Raw genomic sequence first — 22,058 nt, forward strand, 5'->3', positions numbered from 1 at the left:
AGTGATCTTGTTGTTCCCTAGTGTAACAAGCACATTGGAACAAATTTGAGTTTTCCAGACAAATGTTAGAGCAAAACTGACTGTAACAGGGCTTTTTTTCCCCTTCTGAGAACTGATTGACCAGCACACCTCTGGAAATGGAGCTCTTCGGTCAGCCTGGAGGAGTCTTGGAAGACTTGACAGAGAAGATGGCACTTGAACCGAGACTTGGCAAATAAGTACAGTGTTCTGCCAGGTATTGCATAGGTAGAAGGAGGGCATTCCAGGCAGGGAGACAGCAGCATCTGAAAAAACATGCAGATGTAAGCCTGGTATGTTCAGGAACCTCTTACATAGTTCAGTGTTAAAAGAGAAGTTCAGTGTTAAGGTTAGAACTTGGAAGGAAGGAAGGAAAAGGAAACATTGTAAATAAAACATAATGGTTAGGCAGGGGCCAAAGTCTCAATAACCCTGTATGCCACATGAAAGAATTTACATTTTATCCCTCAGCGGGTAGAGAACACTGAAAATTTTTCCACAGTGAATTGTATTTTCTAACACTAATTTATATAGCACTCACTGTTGACAGTATGGAAGGTAGACTGAAGGAGACTCAACTGGAGTCTGGGAATCTAGTGGGATAAGGAGGAACTAGTGTGGATCTTTCATAGGCTTGACCCCTTTGAGAGTATTATAAAAGCTGTAGATGCTTATTAGCAACTGTGTCCTTTCTGTGTTTTTAGAAGCTACTGCTTCTGTAACCCTGTTTCTTGGTTTTAAGGGCTAGGGCCATGAGAGTTAGTCTTCTATATGGTAATAAGTCAGGTGAATTTATAACCAGCTTTCACAATACCTAGTTTCACACTTAGCTTTATTTATACAATGTTTAAAACCGGAAGCAAAAAAAAAAAATGAAAGCACATGTACACCAAAAAAAAAAAAAAATGATGTGGTGAATCATTCTTGAAGTTTTATCATTGTAATGTACATTCATTGAGAAATAACTACATGGGCCAAAGGTCTCTTTGCCCATCGGATTCCTATTTTTGCCCAAATTATTTTATAATAAATAACCATTGTAAGGGATAAGTAATTATCGGATGAAATTCAGGGGATAAGAAAATGATATAGGACTTCCCTGGTGGCACAGTGGTTGGGAGTCCGCCTGCCGATGCAGGGGACACGGGTTCGTACCCCGGTCTGGGAAGATCCCACATGCCGCGGAGTGGCTGGGCCCGTGAGCCATGGCCGCTGAGCCTGCGCGCCCGGAGCCTGTGCTCCGCAATGGGAGGCCACAACAGTGGGAGGTCCGCATACCGCAAAAAAAAAGAAAAAGAAAAAAAGAAAATGATATAACTAGAGTCTTCCAAGCAAAATTTAGATACAGATGATTTTAATTACAAGTCTAAATTAAGAAAGCCATCTAGCCCACTCTAAAAAATTAAAATCTTTTATCACAGGGTTCCTTAGCATATTTTGATGCCTGTTACCAGAGGAGAGTACTGATAAAACCTCATAATCTGGTTGAAGATACCAAAGATCCTCTAAAACTAATTGAAAACAGGAATATCAGGATAAAACAGAAAAAAACATGTCCTACAGTTTTCTATCCAGTATTCCACACAGTACTTATGGTCTGATCAGCATGTAATAAATATTTGTTAGGAGGCTAAAATGCTGTACTTAAGTTTAGGGAGAGCTAGAGACAAAAATAATGGAAACATTGAGAGACTTTTTAAAAAGAATTTTCTGATCTTTGAAACTTTGATGCACACAATTAATGGATTATGGATTTATAGAGGCCATATACCCTCTCAGTAGTTTGCCTCTGATACTTTTATGAGGAAATAGTTGCTGCTGTTTTTTAATTTTTTTTGATGGGGCATTGGTGGTTGGTTGTTTCCTTAATTATAAAACTAAAAATTTACAAAAATGATACATGATTTTTGCAGAAAAATAATACTACTTGCATGAATAATAATTAAAACTCTTAATAACCTTAAAGAGTATTGATTTTTTTTCCTCCCTCATCATTTTTATAACTCTTCTTTGATAGGGAAAGGTGTTTGATCATCAAATACCAAGTTCTTACCATAGACTAGATGCTGTTCCGTTATTACTATGATAGCCACTTGTGAAAAGAAACCATGGATGTAAGCATATAATAAAAATGTGTTATAATCAGATGGTCATAGTTATACTGTACAGTTCATGGACCTCATTTGCCTTAAAAGGCAGATTCTAATCTTTACCTAATCCAGAGATTACCAAATTATATGTATGCTTCCTCTTTTCTGTATTGTCCATATTCCTCTCCCATAACTCTCAGGACTCGTAATCTTTTCTTTGTGCCAGGTATTTCTTCTAGTCCTCAGCATTTACAGAAATAATAGTGTGCCCTTCTCTAATAGAAATAAGGCTTTCTTTTTCTTCCTGACCCTGTCCTCACCATACCTTAATCTGTATTGCTTTGTTTTCTGACTGAGCCATTTGGCTCTTCTAGAATATGCAGAGAATTACCAGTGAAGTCATAGTCATTTAATACAACCAAGTACAGGAATAAATCACCCTTTTTAAGCATGGCATGTAAGACCCTTTAGGGTCTTTCTTCCCGGCTTTTCAGGTTGCTTTTTCTTTTACTTCACTCCACCTATCCTGTACTTCAGCCATCTAAACCACTCCTCACCTTTGGAAAGCCAGATCCTGTCCCCTCTCTCTGCCTAAAATGCCTTTCTCCACTCAGCAGGCAACTAATTCATTCTTTAAAACCTAGCTCAAAATCACCTTTTCTGTGAAACCTTCCCCGACCCTCTGCATTAATTAGGATTAGGTACAATGGCAAGTAACAGAACCTCCAAAATAACAATGGTCTAAAAACAAGAGAGAATTTATATCTCTCCTATAACAGTGGACTTTGCAGTGTGGGGCTGAAATGACAGCTCTGTTTCACGATGTCATTAGGGAAGTAATGTCTACCTCATGGCTTCAGAATCTCTCACATTTAACCCTTGTCCTCACCATCCAAAATGGAGCTATCTGTCTTATGCTCTATGATGTACAAGGAACAAAAAAGGCACTAAGGGCATTTGAGAGCTATCTCTCAACATTTCCCTAAAGCTCCCAAATTATGTATCTACTTGAATCTCATTGGCCTCAAGGAAGGCCTGGAAATAGTCTTTATTTTTGGTGGCTCTGTACCAGCTAATCGTATTATTATGGAAGAAAGGGAGAACAGGTATGGAGTACAGCTGGTAGTGTGCCACACTTCCCCAGCTAGAGGTAGTTTCTTTGTGCTTTGTGTTCCCGACAGCACTCTAATTAATTAGTATTTAAGTTGTATTAGAATTCATTTGTCTTCTTCACCAGATTGTGGACTTCTAAAGGCATTCAGGAAAATTATAGCAAAAGTATCAGAGACAAAAGCAGGGAATGATGTTTAAATACCCATGTGAACAAGGGAATTGCTTATATAGAGCTGATTTCTTAGACTTACATTTTTTTTTTCTATTTTCTCCATTTTGTAGAGGGAAGTGGATGCTGCCAATAGTAGAGGGCATGGCTTCTTTTCAGTAATGCCTCAAAACTGGTCACACAGAGAGAACAGTTATTTAAAAGGTGATATATTCTCTGTATTATACTGTTTTTTTTTAATTGTGGTAAAATATACATGAAAGTTACCATTGTAACCATTTTTCTTTGTTTTTGTTTTTTTGCGGTACGCGGGCCTTTCACTGTCGTGGCCTCTCCTGTTGTGGAGCACAGGCTCCAGACGCGCAGGCTCAGCAGCCATGGCTCACGGGCCCAGCCGCTCCGCGGCATGTGGGATCTTCCCGGATCGGGGCACGAACCCGTGTCCCCTGCATCGGCAGGTGGACTCTCAACCACTGTGCCACCAGGGAAGCCCCACTGTAACCATTTTTAAGTGTACTGTTCTGTGGCATTAAGTTCATTCACACTGTTGTGCAACCATCGCCACCATCCATCACCAGAACTTTTCTATCTTCCCTGAGATTCAGAACCCATTAAACACTAACTCCCTGTTACCCCCTCCCCCAAGCCCCTGGCAACCACCATTCTACTTTCTGTCTATGAATTTGACGACTCTAGGAATTTTATATAAGAGGAATCTGTATTTGTTCTTTTGTGACTGGCTTATTTCACTTAGAAGGTCTTCAAGGTTCATTGTGTTGTAGCATGTGTCAGAATTTCTTTCCTTTTTAAGGCTAAATATATTGTTATATATATGTACCACATTTTATTTGTCCTTTCATCTATCAGTGGACACTTGGATTGCTGTGTTACACTGGTTTTTTGGTAAGATTTTTGTTTTCTAAAGATATTCTCCACACAAATAATGTCTTATTATAATTTCACCACAACTACCCCCAGACACAAACCACATAATAACATATCTTTTTAAAAGGAAATTTAACAAAAATGCAAAGAAGATAAAAACAATCACCTATATTAGAAATTTATTTTTATAGGAAGTAATCCCCCCTCCCAATCACAGTTTCTGAAGTATAAACTAAAAAATAAAATTAAGTTATGAAAAACATTATCCTGGTGTCAAATCTGGAAAATAGGTACAAGAGTGGAATTAGAAAGAAATATAGTTTTTCACAAGAAAATATTAAATTTTGTTTTATTTAAGTCTCTTGATGATATGATAGAGACACAAAGGAGAGTGCAACCTATGAATCCCTAATTCTTTTGAAATATGGAAATTTTACCAGTGGACAGTGAGAAGGAAATGGTTATAGCTGTAGCCTGCTGGATTTGCTTTTATGATATTTCTCCAGCATTGAAGAGAAAAGGGTTATAAATGGGTGGAGTAAGGAAAAGTAGCTCCATTTCTCTCACCTCACCTCCTTTGTTATCAGATGGGAGTTAGTTTAGTGACAGTAATTATTGGATGTTTGATTGCCAGTAATGTGACTGATGCCTAGAAAATTCTGGGTTTTGGCCTCTATCCCACTGTATACATAGTCCAAATTGGTAGTTAAATTCTTACTAAAATTCTGAGTAAGCTTTCAAATAGTTACTTAAATAAAATGCATGTCCAGTGGTTTAAACTGGATCTCACAGATACTTGCCCATTGCAGCTGATTGTTTGGTCAGTTTGGCAAAATGGTGAGTCATACTTCTCTAGCCAGCCACAGACCAGCTGTTGATTTACTCAGTTACTTGAGCCAAGACCGAAGCACCAGAATAGAATAGAGCACCTTGGCTCTGATACCGTTTTATCTTTTTCCTAAAAGTCTGGATGTAAATTTCCATCTTTCCCCTAGGTGTTTTGAGTTACAAGAAGCAGTCTAAGAGTTCTTTGTCTTTTAAATCTTTTAGTACTGTTGTAGAAATAAAATTGACATGCCTGAAAGGATCTGAGAAGAACAGAACACATTGTGGTGTTAGCTGTAAACCCTTTTAGGGAAATTAGAACTTGATGTAGACACTAAAAATAGAATTGAATGGTGAAGGACAAAGTAGTGGAGGTGTTTTAGAGCAAGAATTAAGTTTGGATAAAATGAGGCCTAATTATGGATGGCAGTGAGTGAAGGTCAGCCACAAGAAGGTGTGTGTGACTGTTGAATGTTCCTGAAAGGAAATGAGTCTGGCAGTGTTAGGAGTTAGGAAGAGAGGAGAGACTAAGGTGTTGCAGAAATCTAGGAAAGTGGCAATAGAAATCTGGACAAGGTTATTGGCAGTGAAAGTGGAGGAAAAAAGGTAAATTTTAGAGCCATTCTGGAGAAAGAAACTATAATTGTGTCACATGGAAGAAGAGTAAAATTTAAAAAATTCTAAGAAATTCTGTGGTGTACTGATATCCCATTTTGGGGAGAACTCTTGAATTAGCTTTAAGTATGGTGAATTTGAGGTGCGATGGGGAATAGCCAAAATAAGACAGATTTTTTAGGCTATTAGTGGACTGAAAAGTGGGTGGAATGTGTGGACTAGACTTGTGCTTCTGGTACAAATCTAGCTGTACTCAAGGAGGTAAGAATTGGTCCTAGAAAATACCTGATTATAACAATAAAGGCAAGAACATATGTTCTCATAGCTTCTGCATACCTGAAAAGCTCTTAAAATCAAATAAGTTTTCTTTTCCCCCCCTTTAGCTTTATTTCAACTGAAAGGATTAGGTTAGTTAAATAGGTTTAATTCATAAATTACATCCAGGACACTGAAGTTCTTCTCCCATACTATTAAATAAGAAAGTAGAATCTAGATTGCCTTACATAGGAAGATGCAGAACAGGGGCAAGAACTTAGATTCTTTCATAAAGAACAACATCTTAGAATAAATAGATATTGTGGCAGAATAATGGCATACCAAGGAGCATTATGTTCTTAAATATTATAAGTTAAGTTATTGAGTTAACTGTATTTAACCTGTAGTGTAATTTGTAACATTTGAGTAATCTAGTGTGGAATTGAACGTTTTGTGTTTTTCTTTAGTGGAGCCTTTAGTTGGAGCTGCTGTGCCCAGTGTTTCTTTATGGCTTTCTCTCTCGGAGCGGCTCTTCGTATATGTAGCAAAACATTTAGAACCCTGTGGAGTAAAGTAGAAAAAAAAAACTTGGCAAAAGAGTATTTCTCTTATAATTAGAAATTGTCTTAAGATACAATATGTTACAGCAATGATAAAGCTAATATATTAGAGAAATAATAGCTTAGTGTACAGATGACTGGCATTTCGCTGAAGATACCTAAGGGGGTAGCGTTTCCCTAGTGCCCTAGTGCCTGCAACAAATACTGCTTACTGCTTTCTTCTCGCTCGAACCCGCGCCCCCTGCAGTGGAATCGCGGAGTCTTAACCACTGGGCCGCCAGGGAAGCCCCTCTTCTCTCTCGTGTACACTTCTTTTTTTGCTCTTTATTCCTTCTTTTTATGGTGAAGTATAACATATATATAGCACAGTGAATAAAATAGAAAGGTACAGTTTAATGAGTAACTATAAAGCGTATTCACCACCCAGATCAAGAAACAGAACATTGCAAGTATACCAGAAGCCTGCTACGTGTCCCTTGCCAGTCAAACCCCACTTGTATGCATCCCATCCTATCCTCCAGAAGTAAGCAGTCTCACTTCGGTGATAGTCATTTCTTCCTTCTCTTTGAAGTTTATCACCAAGTATGTGTCCCTAAATGATGTAGTTTACTTTTGCCTCTTTTGTATACATATATACAGACATGTTTATATGTCAATACAGTCTTTTGTATCTGACTTATATTTGTGCCATTTATCCATGTGGTGTGTGTGTATAACATTTTCATTTCTCTGATCTATTATTTGCATACTGTTCCACTGTATGAACATGCCATAATATGTGTATTCTGTTCCGTTTCCTAATATTGAAAAACTCAGCCTGTGACCATTCTTGTATATTTTTCTTGGGGCACATGGGCACCAGTATTTCAAGAGTTTATACTTAGGAGTGGAATTGCTGGATCATAGGGAATTCACATCTTCCAATTCACTGGATAGTACCAAAGTGTTTTCTAAAGTGGTTATTTATACTCACCCAAGCAGGATATGAGCATTCCTGTTGTTCTCCATTCTCGCCATCACTTGGTATTGACACACTTAAGTGTTTTGGGCAGGAAAACTGTGTCTCTTATGATTTTATTAAGGAGGATGAGCCCCTTTTCATATTTGAATTTCTTTTTGTGAAGTGCCTGTCAAAAAGGTCTTTTATCCCCTTTTCTATTTGGTTATCAGTTTTTCCTACTGATTTTTAGAAGTTCTTTATATTTTCTGGATATTAGTCTTTTAGTCTCTAAACAAGTTTGTGTATTGAGAATTTTGTTTCCTTCCCTGTGTTTCTGATGATTAGAGAAGCCTTTAATTTTAATGTCATATTCTTTTCCTTACAGATTATACTTTTTTTTTCCTGTAAAAACTTGCAGATATTTTCTTAGATTTGTCCTAAGTACTTCATATCACTGATGCTATTGCAAATGGTATGTAATTTTACATTTTGTTTTGTTTGTTGCTGACAGGTAGGACCACAATAGATATTTTATATACTGATTTGTATCTACCAATGCTTCCACATTTTTGTTAATTCTAACAATTTTTTAGATAATTTTGAATCTTTTAAAATACACAATTATTTCATCTGAGAATAATGATAACTGTTTTTTTTTCAGATCTGTAGAGATGAATTTAAACAATTCCTTTTATTCCTTAACTTGCCTTTTTCTGCTGATTAGGACCTCTACCACAATGTAGAATAGGAAGGATGATAATAGGTATCCTTTTCTTCTTCCATTCTCAGCATTTCTTCAAGGATAAGGTTAGCTGTCGTTTTTTGGAAATGCTCTTTTTTTGGGGGGGGGGCGGTGGTACGCCGGCCTCTCACTGTTGTGGCCTCTCCCGTTGCGGAGCACAGGCTCCGGACGCGCAGGCTCAGCGGCCATGGCTCACGGGCCTAGCCGCTCCGCAGCATGTGGGATCTTCACGGACTGGGGCACGAACCCATATCCCCTGCATCGGCAGGCGGATTTTCAACCACTGCACCACCAGGGAAGCCCTGGAAATGCTCTTTATTTAAGTTAGGTAAGGTTACTTTTCAGTCTTAGTTTACTAAAAATTTTCATTAGAAATGTATGTTGAATTTTATGAAATACTTTTTTTTCTTTTTTTTTCATTTTATTTTTTATTTTTTTTTATGAAATACTTTTTCTACATCTAATGAGATTATCATGTATTTTTTGTTCTCAAACTATCAGTGTGATAAATTACATTAATTTTCTAATGTTAATTCAACCTTGCATTCCTAGGCTGTACCTAACTTGATCATTTTTATATACTATTGGATTCAGCTCGCTAATATTTTGTTTTTAAAAACTTGTATTTATATTCATGACTGAGATTAGCCTGTATTCTTTCTTCTCATAGTGTCCTTGTTAGGCTTTGGTATCAGGTATATTAGCCTAATAAAATAAGTTGGGGAATGTTTCCCTGTTCTTATCTCTGAAAGAGCTTGTGTAAGATTGGAATTTTTTTTTCCTTAAATAATGATAGAATTCACCAATGAAGTTATCTAGGCCTTGGGATTTTCTTTTTGGAAAGAATCTGACTACAGATAATTTAATATTATTATATTTTATTTCCTGTGGACTCTTGTTCTCACTTATGATGTCTTCTGTATGCTTATATTTGACTGTGTCTAATGCTTTTTGTTTTTAAAATTACTTGTGGGTATTCTTTTTTTTTTTTTCTTTTTGTGGTACGTGGGCCTCTCACTGTTGTGGCCTCTCCCGTTCCGGAGCACAGGCTCAGCAGCCATGCATGGCTCACGGGCCCAGCCGCTCTGCGGCATGTCAGATCTTCCCGTACTGGGGCACGAACCAGCGTCCCCTGCATCGGCAGGCGGACTCTCAACCACTGCGCCACCAGGGAAGCCCATTGTGGGTATTCTTTGAGGCCTAGAATGAAGTTGTCTTCCTTCAGAGAGGGTTTATGTTTCCTTCTGCTAAGATGTGTGTAGGTATCATTAGCCCAGGAACATTTTAAAAGAATTTCACAGTTTGAAGTTCCCTGGATTAGGAGTCCATGCAGACACAGACTGCAAACCCCTGCCCAGGCTGCTCAAACTTCTTAGGGACCTACATCCTGGATGTTCTATCCACCATTCTCTTTTTCTCGTGCTTCTGTCTGAGCTAAAGCAATCTTCCCTGCAATCTCCTGAGGGTGGGATTAGGCTTTAGATTCAGTTGTAGTTTACCTTTACCTGAGGTTATAGCCTTTTAGGATCCCAGTTTAATGTGGGGAAGAGTTCCCTTGCACTCTCTACCTTTTGAAGAATCTGTGTTTGAGAAATTTGTTGCCCTCATCCTATGAGACCAGTGAAACCAAAGACCTAATTTACTGAGCTCTATCTACAATTGCCCTCAGGGCCAGAGTATCTTCAGGGAGTCCTATTACCTCTCTAGGTTCTAGTTGCTCCTAGTTTGTCTGGCAGTTTCCCACCATCTTGTCAGCTTTTTATTTTAAGGTGTTTTTGGTTTTTTTGTATCTAAGGGTTTTTAATTGTTTTCAGTACGAGGGTTGATATAAAAAATCCTAGTCTGTCATTACTAGAAATTGTAGTTCCTCTTAATTTTTTTCCCCACTTAGTCTTCTATTTCTTTTGTTGACTTCAGCCTCCATGTTAATGACTTAGTTTCAGAAACATTCATATATTGAGCATCTAATATGTATCAAGCATGGCACAAAACAAAGTCCTTGCTTTCTTGAAGCTAACACTGTAGTGGATTCTGGATTGTGGGGAAAGTTGCAGCACCATTGGACAGCATTTTCCACACTGATTCGCAGAGCATTGGTGACCTGTGAAATCCTAGTAAGGTTGCCATTGTCAAGTAAATTTGAGAAATAATGCCCAGGAGGATATCCTCTCTTAGAGAGCTAAGGCACTAACGTATTTGAACTGAAACCTTTATTTGTAGAATACCTCTTAATATCTTATTAGCACACTAGAATTCCAGGGAACATGATTTATGAAATGTTGGAGTAGGACTAATGTATTAAACATCTCTATATTATTTACATGTTGTCACAGCAATTTCAACTTCTGCTTTCCCATAGTCATGTCTAAGGGGAACATCTGCTGAGGGAGTAAACCAAGGCAGCTGTGCTCTGCATTCTGAATGACTTTCCTTACTTGGCCGTGGGTAGTTAGACTAGCATGGGTACCCAAATCAAAGATGCCAGACATAGGTCAGTCACTGGCCAACCAGAGAAAGTGTAGAAAGTGCTGAATTAAGTTCTCACAGATCTCATTGGTTGGTTAAAGAAATAGAGCTCCTGCTTTCAACTTGATGTCTAGATGTACTCCGGATTGACAAGTAACGGAGAGTGGTGGTTTCTGTAAGGATACATCTGATGATGCGGATCACAAAACTCACACAAAGAAATATATTTGGCAGTTAAGCAGTGGAAGAAGCAGAATTTGAAGTCAAGAGAAAGAGATAGAAGGGACCTATGACGGACCAAGAATTAGCCAAAGGTATGGCAGGGTGGCAACTATGAGATAGAAAAAGAATCAAGCGGAGAAGCACAGAGACCAGCTTGTGGTTAGAGGCAAATCAGATACCAAAAGCCTGGTATCCAGGGAGTTGCTGAGCCGCAAGAATGGCAGGAGCACTAAAATAAGGACCCACAAACTCCTGAGGCTTGGTCCTCTAGGGCAACGTTGGGACTGGACCAGGTTCTCAGTTCCAGTATCCTTAGGGCCTAGGCCCACTTGTTACTGATTTTGTTCTTGGGGTTTTGTATGAATTCTTGTTTCCCTTATCATCAAATTCATACTTATAATCAGTTCTCCTCCCCCACCACACACACCTACCTCTGCCAACCTGAGTGTCAGTGCCCTGCCACCAGAGGAGACTGATACTTAAGGAAAGAGTTGGATTCCTAAGACTGATGTATGAGTTGAATTCGTATCAGTGTTGCTTTTTTGATTAACATTTTTATAACAGTGGAATACCCACCACTCCTGCCCCTGCTTTTTATCTTCTCTTTTTATTACATTTTGGAAACTCGTCTTCTCAGCTCAGCTGTGCTAGCAGGTGTTAATGTTGTATTGCATCACATAATCTATTTCTGTTGGTTACCCTATAAATCAGGGGTCCCCACCCCCAGTCCGTGGCCCAGTACCGGTCCGTGGCTCGTTAGGAACCAGGCTGCACAGCAGGAGGTGAGCGGCGGGGGAGCGAGCCAAGCTTCCTCTGCCGCTCCCCATCGCTCACATGACCGCCTGAACCACCCCCCCCAACCCCCTCCGTGGAAAAACTGTCTTCCACGAAACCAGTCCCTGGTGCCAGAAAGGTTAGGGACTGCTGCTATAAATAGTACCTCCATATACAAAAGAATGCACATTACTTACTCTTGGTACTCTTTGGCAAAGAATATTTCCTACTTCCCAATCCAATGTTATTTGCTGCTGATCCCCAATACCGTTTGAGAATCATGCTGGCTTTAGTGGAGATCTCCGTATTTGTTATTCCTTCCCCACTGATTGTGTTCATCTGCCCCTCTAACACCCATTTCTTTGTGTCTTTTTCCTCCACACTCTTCCCCCACCTTTTCTTTAAAAAGTTTTCTTAATACTTCATTATTTATTTCTTCTGCACTTTACACATAATTTTGGGTTTATAATATGAAATTAGATTGGTCTTTTTGAAGATCTACTTCCTTTTTAAATAACATTTTTTCCAGCCAGAAAATTCGTACATTTGAATGTAATGTCTTGGAAAGTACAGAAAAGAAAAAAGAAAAAATGAAATTATAATAATCAAAAACCACCCCAAATAACCACAGTAGTATTTCCTATCCATAATCTTTTTATTAAAATATGTTTATATGTATATGTATGTTTTGAGGTCAATTTATATACTGTTTTGTAACCATATTTATATCATGAATATTTCCAGAACATTAAATGCTCTAGAAACATGGTTTTAATGTCTATTATTCCAGTAAATGAAAGCACTACAATTTATTTAACCAATCCTCTATTAACTGAACAATACAGTTATTGCCAATTTTTTTGCTAATATTATGCCATGGTGAATATCTCTTGTATATAAACCTTTGTGTCTTTATCTGATTATTTTCTTGGAATACACTTCTATTGTGAAACCTTGAGTCAAAAGGTATATACATCTTTTTAAAGTTTTGATAGATAATACTATATAAAATTTCCTTCTTGAAATGCCATGTGGATTTATATCCTCACATCAATGTGTAAAAATACTAGCTTCGCAATACGATGCTTAGATACTACCATTAAAATGTAAAAGAAATAAAAACAAACTTTGCCAAGTTGATAAGGGAAAAATCTTATATCACACTTTAATTTAGATGTCTGATCAATACTAAGAATGACCTTTTTCATATATTTATTGGCCAAGTGTATATCTGATTTTGTGATTTTTCTGGACATGTCCTTTGCTATTTTCTATTTGAGGTGGTGTGTTTTATCTTCTTCTTATAAATGTATTAACACTTTGTCATATGTTGAAAATTTTTTCCAGCTTATCACTTGTCCTTTAATTTTGTTTATGGCATTTTTTGACATGTAAAAGTTTAAAATGTTCAGTCATTAAGTATTTTGATAATTTCATTTTGGTCTCTTTCTTCAGCATTTTGTTTAAATAGACTTTCCCACCTCTTCTTTGAGAGGTTAAATGGTTTCTTATATTTACTTCTTTATTTATGTTGAGTCTGTTTTTACAATTCATTGAAATGCTCACCCATTCTTCTAATATTGGAACATTTGAGATTACAAACTCTTAGATCCAGATGTATAGAGTTTTCTAGTTTCAGAAAATCTGTTAACTTTATTTTTACTCCCATCTACTTCCAAAAAGAAGGAAAAAAATTAATTAACAATAAACCTACACTTGGACATTTAATATGATGATAATTGATTTAGACTTATGCAGGGGCATGCAAGGGATATCTGAAAGTCTGTCAGAAATTTATAAACTAAGGCCTTCCATTTGGGTTTCCTGTTAGTAATAGCAGAAAGGAGGAGGAACAATGAGTTACATGTTTCTCATTGTCTGCTTAAAGGAAACATATCAGTTTTCTTAAAAGAGAAATCTTGGCAGTAAAGTCAAAGATGAATTTTTTGTGTGGGTGTTTATGTGAGGAATGATGTCTTGATACCATTTTTATAGAACATAGAATAATACAAGGCAGTTTATTTTATAAACTCTTAATAAAAGTTAAGGGCATAATATTAAGTTCTAATTATGGTAAAGTACTATGTCTGCAGGCAGTCAAAATAATACAAACCATATATGTCTTTCTGGTGAAGTAATTTGATAAGGGGTAGAGCTTAGACAATCTCTGGTTAGATATTTCTTAAACTAGCTCTTTCAACATAATAGTTGAGATTTTTAAAAATCAGATTTTGATTCATGTATATTTGTGATCTCTGGTTAGAAACAGCAATTGTGGAATGATTCATACACATTAGGTCCAAGTGTTTAACTGGAAAGTTTGACATTTTATTGTGAGAATTAGCCTATTATTTGAGAAGGTGGAGAATTATATAAGTGGGTTTCCAGAACTACCTGCAATCAATTACAATTTTTACTTGCTACACTTTAAACAGTTATAATGTGAACAGTTTAAGTAAATAGTAAATCTTACTTCATTTCAGATCTGACAGAATGTCTAAGAATTTTTTGTTTTTCATGAAGTACTGCTTCCTTCATTATCAAAGAATATTGAGAATTAAGTGTACTTTAAGCTGCTCAATTCATCTTTGAAACTATTTAAACTTACTTTATCTGTGAAATAACCCTCATTTTTAAGCTGTGTGTAAGGGAAGTAAATATATCTTAAACTGTGTAGGAAGGTTTTTTTAAGGGAAAACAGGAAGGGGAAAGTTTGTGTTGACAGAACAGTATTGCTTTTATTAATTTTTTTTTTTTTTTTTTTTTTTTTTTTTGCAGCTGACACTAAACTTGCAGTGTTTATATTGAACATTAAATCAGCACCTGACTGGAACATGACTAGCTAGAGAGTTCAAGACTATCTAGATAACTCAGTATGTTGGACGTTAGGGGATTGTACTTTAATCAGACAGTAGTATGATTAGGAATCAGAGTTGTATCTGATGTGCTACCGCTAGACCTGAAATAACTTGAGTCTAGTTGTGGAATGCTATGCTTATATTTTAAATTCTAATATTTAAAAAAGTCACAGATCGTTGAGGTTAGTTAATTCAGTTGCTTGTAGAGGAAGGACTACCTGGGCTTGCTAGAGACAGAGGGTTGCTTATCCTCTTTAACATCTCCCATGAAAGACTCCTCACAACTCTCTTTTGGTTGTTTATTTACATTTTTAACTATTTGAAATATTAGTTTTTTTCTAAGAGTTTCTTTGTTTTTAATCTTCAGAAGGATTGAAGAGTGACCACTCAGAATTCTCCTTTTTAGAGAAAGACTCTTTATATACATTAAAAACAACCCATTGGTTATGTTATTTTTCCAGGTGAGATGATTTTAGCTGTATCTTTACATTCCTAAATTATAATACTGATAACTGTTGTTTTGTTGCTCCTTTTGTGCTGAGTTCTTAAGATGTAGAGGAAGCAGCCAGACATCGAGTCCCTTGACTTTTCTTAGCTGCTTGAAATTCTGGGATCAATTTTATGGCAGATGTTCTAGAGGGGAGTGAGAGTGGAGGAAGGTGCACTATTTAAACAGCTGTTTCAAGTAATACATGCAAATGACGATGAAGACTGAACCTGGGAGAAGGGCAGTGGAGAGAGAGAGGAGGGGAGGACCTGATAGGGCTCTGGAGTGGACTGTAGACCCCATTTTTCCAGTTCACCACTGCCTCTGGGAAGTATAAAGGCAGTGGTAACTCTAGGATATCTAGCATATTTCTCCCCCTGCAGTTTGAATCTCCTCATCCTTCTGGAACATACAGAAGTTAGGGCTTTGGCTAAAGGCATTATTTTAAAGAAATGTCCCATCAGCCTGTTTCCTTACCCTTTTAGGTCATGTTCTTTGTTGCATCCATTTTAATTTCAGTTTCCATATGTCTGTTTTTAGCATATAGATCTTGTATCCTGTAACCCTGCTGGGTTTTCTTTTCCTTTTTATTTTTTTATTTTTTTTAAGATTCCTTAGGGTTTTCTATGTGGACAATCATGTCATCTGAAAATGGGTAGTTTTGTTTCTTCCTTTCCTATCAGTTTTGCATTTTTTTTTTCTTGCCTTACTGTGCTGGCTCTCGCTTCTCTTTTGACCCTAACCTCTTGCTCTGGCCACAAGTGATTAGAAATCATAGTTGTTAGACAGATTGACTTTTGCCTGGAACAGAAGTCAGGGTTGCCTGGGTTGGTGCTTTTCTTATGCAGAGATTTTAAATTACTGATTCAAAATCTTTTAGAGTTATGGGCTTTGCTTTTTCATTTGTTTTTTAGTCAGTTTTGAAGTTTTATGTTTTTCTGAAAATCTAGCCATCCCTTTTTAAAAAGCTTTTTAATTTATTGGCTTGAAGTTCTTCATTATGGTTCCTTTTAAATGTTTGCTCCTTTTTTAATGTCTTACATCGTTTATCCCTGTAGTTTGTGACCCCAGGCTATTATGTTTTCTAAGGTTTTTTAGTCTTTTGCTCTGGTCTGTGTACTGGCTCAAAGCACTTCTCTTCTCTCTAAAGCCCCTGCCCCCCACTGCCCTTTTCTCATTTGCAGTTTCCAAACTGCTAAGCACTTCTGCATGTAGTATCAGTAAATGTTAAAATGAATACATATTTTTATCATCTTTTCAGATTACCTGTTTTTCAACTTTTGATAGGTGAGGTTTTATTTCATTTCTGTTAACAAACTAAAGGTTTTTTGATTGTCCTATTTTTTTTTAAAGGGTAGTTGACTTTTTAAATTTATTTATTTATTTATTTATTTATTTGGCTGCGTCGGGTCTTAGTTGTGGCACGCGGGATCTTCGTTGTGGCGTGTGGGCTTTACTCTAGCTGTGGTGTGGGCTTTAGAGCACACACGCTTAGTTGCCCCACGGCATGTGGGAGCTTCCCGGACCAGGGCTCGAACCTGCGTCCCCTGCATTGGAAGGCGGATTCTTAACCACTGGACCACCAGGGAAGTCCCTCATTGTCTTATTTTTAAAAAATAAAATACATAACATAAAACTGGGGTATACTGCTTGGAATTTCTGGTCTATAATTTTGGTTAGAGTGCTTCTCTTGGAATTAGTTTTCTTAAATGGTTAAAAGGTATCCTGTTTGTCTTTACCTCTCCCAGTACTCCTCCCAAATATCTTTCTAAAGCATAGACTAATTTCAAGATGTTTAAAATTTCTTTTTACTTAGGCCAGTTTGAGGATCTAGATTAAAAAACAAAGGAAGTTGTCCTGATTATGGTTTTTTTTTTCTTTCTTTCTTTCTTTCTTTCTTGGATTCATTACAAGCTGTCAAATTATTTGAAGACCCTGGTTTCTTCAGGCCTATAATCTGGCGTAGAAGAGAGTAGTATATTTCTTTAGTTTGTAAAGGAATGATAACTGTATTCTAAGTAGTCTTAGGTAAACAATAGAAGGAAAGTGTTACTATTTAAAAAAAAATCATTTTAGTCCTTAGAGTCTTTGTATTTCTTGTGATACTAAACTACTAGAGTTACAAAATGGTTATCCTTCCAAGAGAAGGAAATGGTCCAGATTACAGCTGCTCACTTACCATTGGTAATTGAGTATACTTTGTAAATTATTAGCAGGATCAAAGTGAGCTCATTGTTAAGCAGTCCCAAATCAGAGATTCTTTTCTGGGTTAAGGCTAACCAGTGTGGTAGCTTGATCCACTAGGTTTCTCAGCTGAGAGTTGTTTTGCTTTGTTGGTCTCTGTTTCTTTCTAGTTCACCTTTTGGCCATAAGGGAGATTTGTGTGCATGTGTGTTGTGGGGTAGGGGTGGGGTTGATGCCCTGTGCTCTAGGGAACGTTACAGGCATTGCCGAGACAGCACTAATCACATACCGTTATGATGCTTAGTAGAAACAGTTTTGCTTTTTGCTGCTATCACCAACATGTAGCTTCTGCTGCCCTGTGGATTGGTTGTATAACAGAAGCTACCATTTTTGAGCCCCTGTTACAGACTCAGCTGTACATACCTTTATGTCGTGTTATCCTCTTAAAAACCCTTGTAAGAGCGGGGTAGTTGTACCTGTTTTTAGTTGGAAAGGCTGAGGCTTAGATTTCACACAGCTAGTGAGTGCTTGAATTTGCTTTTAGGGCTCTCTGAAGCGAAAGCACATGTTCTTTGTGTTCCACCACAGTCTGCCAGTAATGCTGGCCAGATAAGAAACATTTCAATGAATAGTATGTTTGTTAGTATATTACATAAGATACTTTCTCCATAGAAAAGGAAGCATAACTTAGGATTTTATGCCTCCCTGGTGTGCAGTATCTATATGGTAAAATTTAAATTGTGGTGGTGTTAAAGACTAAAAAGGAATTTTGAAGCAAAATAATGAATAAGGATTATGTTCCTGGGCCTTGCCCAGTACCACACAGATTGGCTATGCTTAGTTCAGGTTGTAGATGAGCTATAGCTTCAACTGCTAAGGAACACTGAAATCCCTGTAATGTTTCCTAGGGAATAGTATAGAGATTTAAATGATTAATAATAGAACTTGCGATCCCGCATGTGTTGTACATAGGAAAATACTGACATTTGTGGCATGTCCTAGAAGAAATGAAAGGGAGAATTATTTTTAAAAAGAAAGAGAAGCTAAAGCTTTATGCTAGATAGTACTGGTAACATTTTAAAAGTTCCTGTCTTCTGAGTGTCTCCTGGGAGCCAAAGGCTTTATAGATATGGTTTCTAATCCTCACATCCAACCCATGAGGTAGATATTGTTATCCTCATTTTATCAAGAGGCACACTGAGGTTCAGAAATATGAAGGACTACATCAGAGTTCACAGCATTCTTAAGTGGTGAAGTTGGAATTCAGCCTCCTCCCTACCACACCCCCTCAACTGACTGTCTCTTGCCTATGCCCTTTTCATTATGTTGCCCTAAGCAAAGTTCAGGCAGAATCACTACAGGGTTTAAGAATCTGGGATTTTGATGGTTCGGAGAGCCCTCCTGTATGACACTGGAAATTAGAATTGTGTGAGTAAAATTGAAGAAGCAGAGATGCAAATTTTAGATACATTTTTTTTTAATCAGAAAAAGAAATAGCTCTTAAATTGTCTTTTTTTGGGGGGGCGGTATTAATGTAGAGTCTGTATAACACTGTTACTCTTAATTTGTCATTTTTCTTCTTTTTTAAGATGTACTACTGTATTTCCCTTAATATAAAGAAAGAAATATAACAACTTCTTAAACTTCTTTCATCCCTTGAAATTAGCATGTGGTTTCAAACGTATTATTTTTTTTGATAATTTTATTGTTTTTATTTATTTTACTTATTTTATTTTTTAACATCTTTATTGGAGCAAACGTATTCTTAATTGACCATATAGTTGAAAGTAGTATTCTAGAAAAGAAGCGAAATTTAGTCATATAGATCCATTAGTTATAATAATATCAGAACATTTTTGAGTGGTATACAAGCCTACAGAAAGAGTTATGACTTTCATAGTAGATAGGCATAGAATATAGACACCAAAACATTCACAATAGGCCTGTGAATATACCTTTTGCTCTGGGTTCTTTTGGTCAGAGTAATGTTTCACACATTGCAATTAAAATGGAGCAAGCCAATAGTTTTCTCTTGAGTGTGCACGTGCTAGGTTTGTCAAATTGTAATATCAGTTCCCTCCTTTAATGGAACATTTTGATAAACCACCAAATTGCCATACAGAAAAAAAATCCCCCAAATATTAATATGCTATTTTCTAAATAGTCTAATTTTCAGTTTTGAATTCTTCTTTTACTTAAGAGAGAGCCTTTTACTTTCCTAGTGGGTTTTTTTTTTGTTTAATATTTGGTTATTAATTCCCATTATGGTCAAAATGTGGCTGTATAATTTTTAAAATTTTATTGTGTACAGGAAAGAATGTGTAAAATTGTAAGTGAAGTCTAAAGAACATTTAATAAGTAAAAACCATATAGCCATTACCCAGCCAAACAAATAGGAAATTAACAGTGTTTTAGAAGCCTTCTGAGTGCCTCTCACTAATTCTATATCCCTCCCCACAAAGGTAACCATTTACCTGCTTTTTATATTCTTACTATATATGTATACATATCTCAACAACATATTTTGGACTTTGCCTGTTTATAAGATAAATTGATTCATAGTGTGTATATCTTAATTTCGTATCTTTCTCTAAGCATTATATCTTTGAGATTCATATGTATAGATGCAAGTAACAGTAGTTTATCACCCCTGCTGTATAGTAATACATTATTTGAATATACACTCAGACTGATGAGGTTTCACTGGGATGTCTCAATGACAGTCTCAACTGCAATGTTTCCTAAGTTGAATTTATTAACTCTCTTCAACCCCTCACTTGCCAAAACTGCTCTATCTATTGTGTTTTCTGTCTCTGAAATAGCATCTCTTTCCACCCATTTGCCCAAGCCGGAAACTCGTTTTTGACACCTCTTCCTCATTCCCCATTTCAAGACAATCTTTAATCCTGCAGGTTTATCTTCTAAACATTTCAAATCTATCTCCACTATCACCACCCTAGTCGAGTTCTTACCTGGACCTCTGTAGTAGTCTCTGTGCAGTATCAACATCCTTTCTTATTCTCTTACCATGGATTATAGGCCTGCCTACCTCTTCCACTTCATCTTGGCACTCTTCCCTTCACTTGCTAGTCTATGTTAGCTTCAGCCATTGTTCATGCCATGCTTATTCCTGCTTCAGGACCTTTGCAAATGCTGCTGCCTCTACCTGTGGAACACTGTCCCTAATTCATTCTTACTCATCCTTTAGGACAAAATTTTGAAATGCCACCTCCTCAGAGAGAAGTCTTCGTTGCTCACCATCCCTGACTCCCTGTTATCATTAGGACTTTGTACTACCCCCACCTGGCACTACTATAAAATTAATTAAATGATTATTAAGGAAGACCTCTCCTTTGATTCAGTCAGTGACAGTACTCTACAGAGTCTAATAAAGCAAGAAATCATAAAAAGGGATGCATGCCTTAAAATTCTTACTCTAAGAACATGACTGCATGTTCATTTGTCAGTCTTTTTATTGAGGGACAAAGGCCTTTTCTTTGGGAGTAGGTCCATTAGCTGCCAGTTCCATATTGTTTATCTTTCAGAAACCATACCCATAATATATCATCTCAGATTTCCAGTTTGGGTTTTTTAAGTAGAACAAGAATTTAGACTCTTCTGATACATTCTGAGTTTAGAATCCTTACGTATTTCTGCAATATTTTTTCCAATTTTAAAAACTATTTTCTTGCCTGTACCTAATTCAGCAACATAAGTATCTCACTTTTACTGAGTATTTCAAAATCATTCAACCCAGTCTTCCCTACTCCCCCGCATTCTGTTAAGTTAATTAACAAATCACCTAATCACAATAATAAGTATAAATGGCATGAACAGGTCTGGAAGTGAACTCAGTAAAAGTATAACTTAGCAGATGGGAAGAAGTCTCCAAGTGTAGTAGGTCGGTGGACTCCACAGTTTTTGAGTGCACATGTACATGGTCTACTGTATTGATATATTATCTATAGTGCAATACTGTAACTCTGAGGTTGAATTATGTCGCCATTTATTACCCACAAAACAGCAATTTTATATGGTTGAATATAATATTAAATAACAGTATAAAAGATAAACAGGCATCCAGTTGGATATTTTAAATCAAGTCACAGTAAAGTATGTAAATATTTTTAAAATAAATAATTTTCTAAAAAAACTCCAGTGGTTCTCAGACTCTTTTAAGGGACTATAGCTATGATAGCCATGCATCCCTGGATTTCTGGGTCAGTCTTTAGTATTTAACATTGTATTATTTTTTCTAAAAATTATTGAAATGTCACCAAAATATCAATCAAAAATGGAATCTCCTAAACTGCCTCTTGTACCTGACTTTAGCACAGAAATACTTTAATCAGCCATGTGTCCCAGTTTTTGTACTGTAACTGAAGAGCTTTCTATTGGAAAGGTATTACCATGACTTAAGTAGTCTACGTAGACTAAACAGTAGAGGAGGGATTTTAGTTGGGTCACATTCTTCCTCTTTGCTCACTGTGGCATGCCATGTCGTCTTAAAACTTGTTGAATTTAATTTGTTTCTAATAAAGTGTGGATCAAGTCCCATTGAAATGAACTCCTGGGAACTATTTCAATTATTTTGTTTTGTGGAAATTTTGTAATAGATACTACTTGGTATTAAGAGGGCCACTGACTATGGTCTTTACTTTTTTAATGTATGTAAATTTTTGTAGTAATGGAATTTGACCTCTGATATTTCATAATTCTGATTTATAGCTTATCCTGTTAAGTATCATTTTTCAGCAAAAGCTATTTTACTTACTACATTATTATAAAACCAATTTCAAATTATGATTGTCCTTCAAGGAAGGAATGACTTTTTAGAACTTTGCTTTGGATAGTT

The 22,058-nt window shown here is 36.7% G+C and overlaps 1 protein-coding gene across 5 annotated transcripts in view; it reads left to right on the forward strand.

Annotated features, from left to right (window-relative positions):
- SOCS5 (suppressor of cytokine signaling 5) overlaps window positions 1-22,058 on the forward strand; it is a 58,906-nt gene that overhangs the window by 28,732 nt on the left and 8,116 nt on the right. Inside the window, exon 1 of one of the 5 annotated variants that reach the window (XM_082642833.1) lies at window positions 3,541-3,594. The exons of the other annotated variants lie outside the window; for them this stretch is intronic. The gene's annotated coding sequence lies outside the window, so the exon portion shown is untranslated. Of the gene's footprint in view, window positions 1-3,540; window positions 3,595-22,058 lie in introns of those variants that run through there. 5 annotated transcript variants of the gene reach the window in all.

Source organism: Mesoplodon mirus (assembly GCF_964341445.2).
Source record: "Mesoplodon mirus genome assembly, chromosome: 14".
Classification (NCBI taxonomy): Eukaryota; Metazoa; Chordata; class Mammalia; order Artiodactyla; family Ziphiidae; genus Mesoplodon; species Mesoplodon mirus.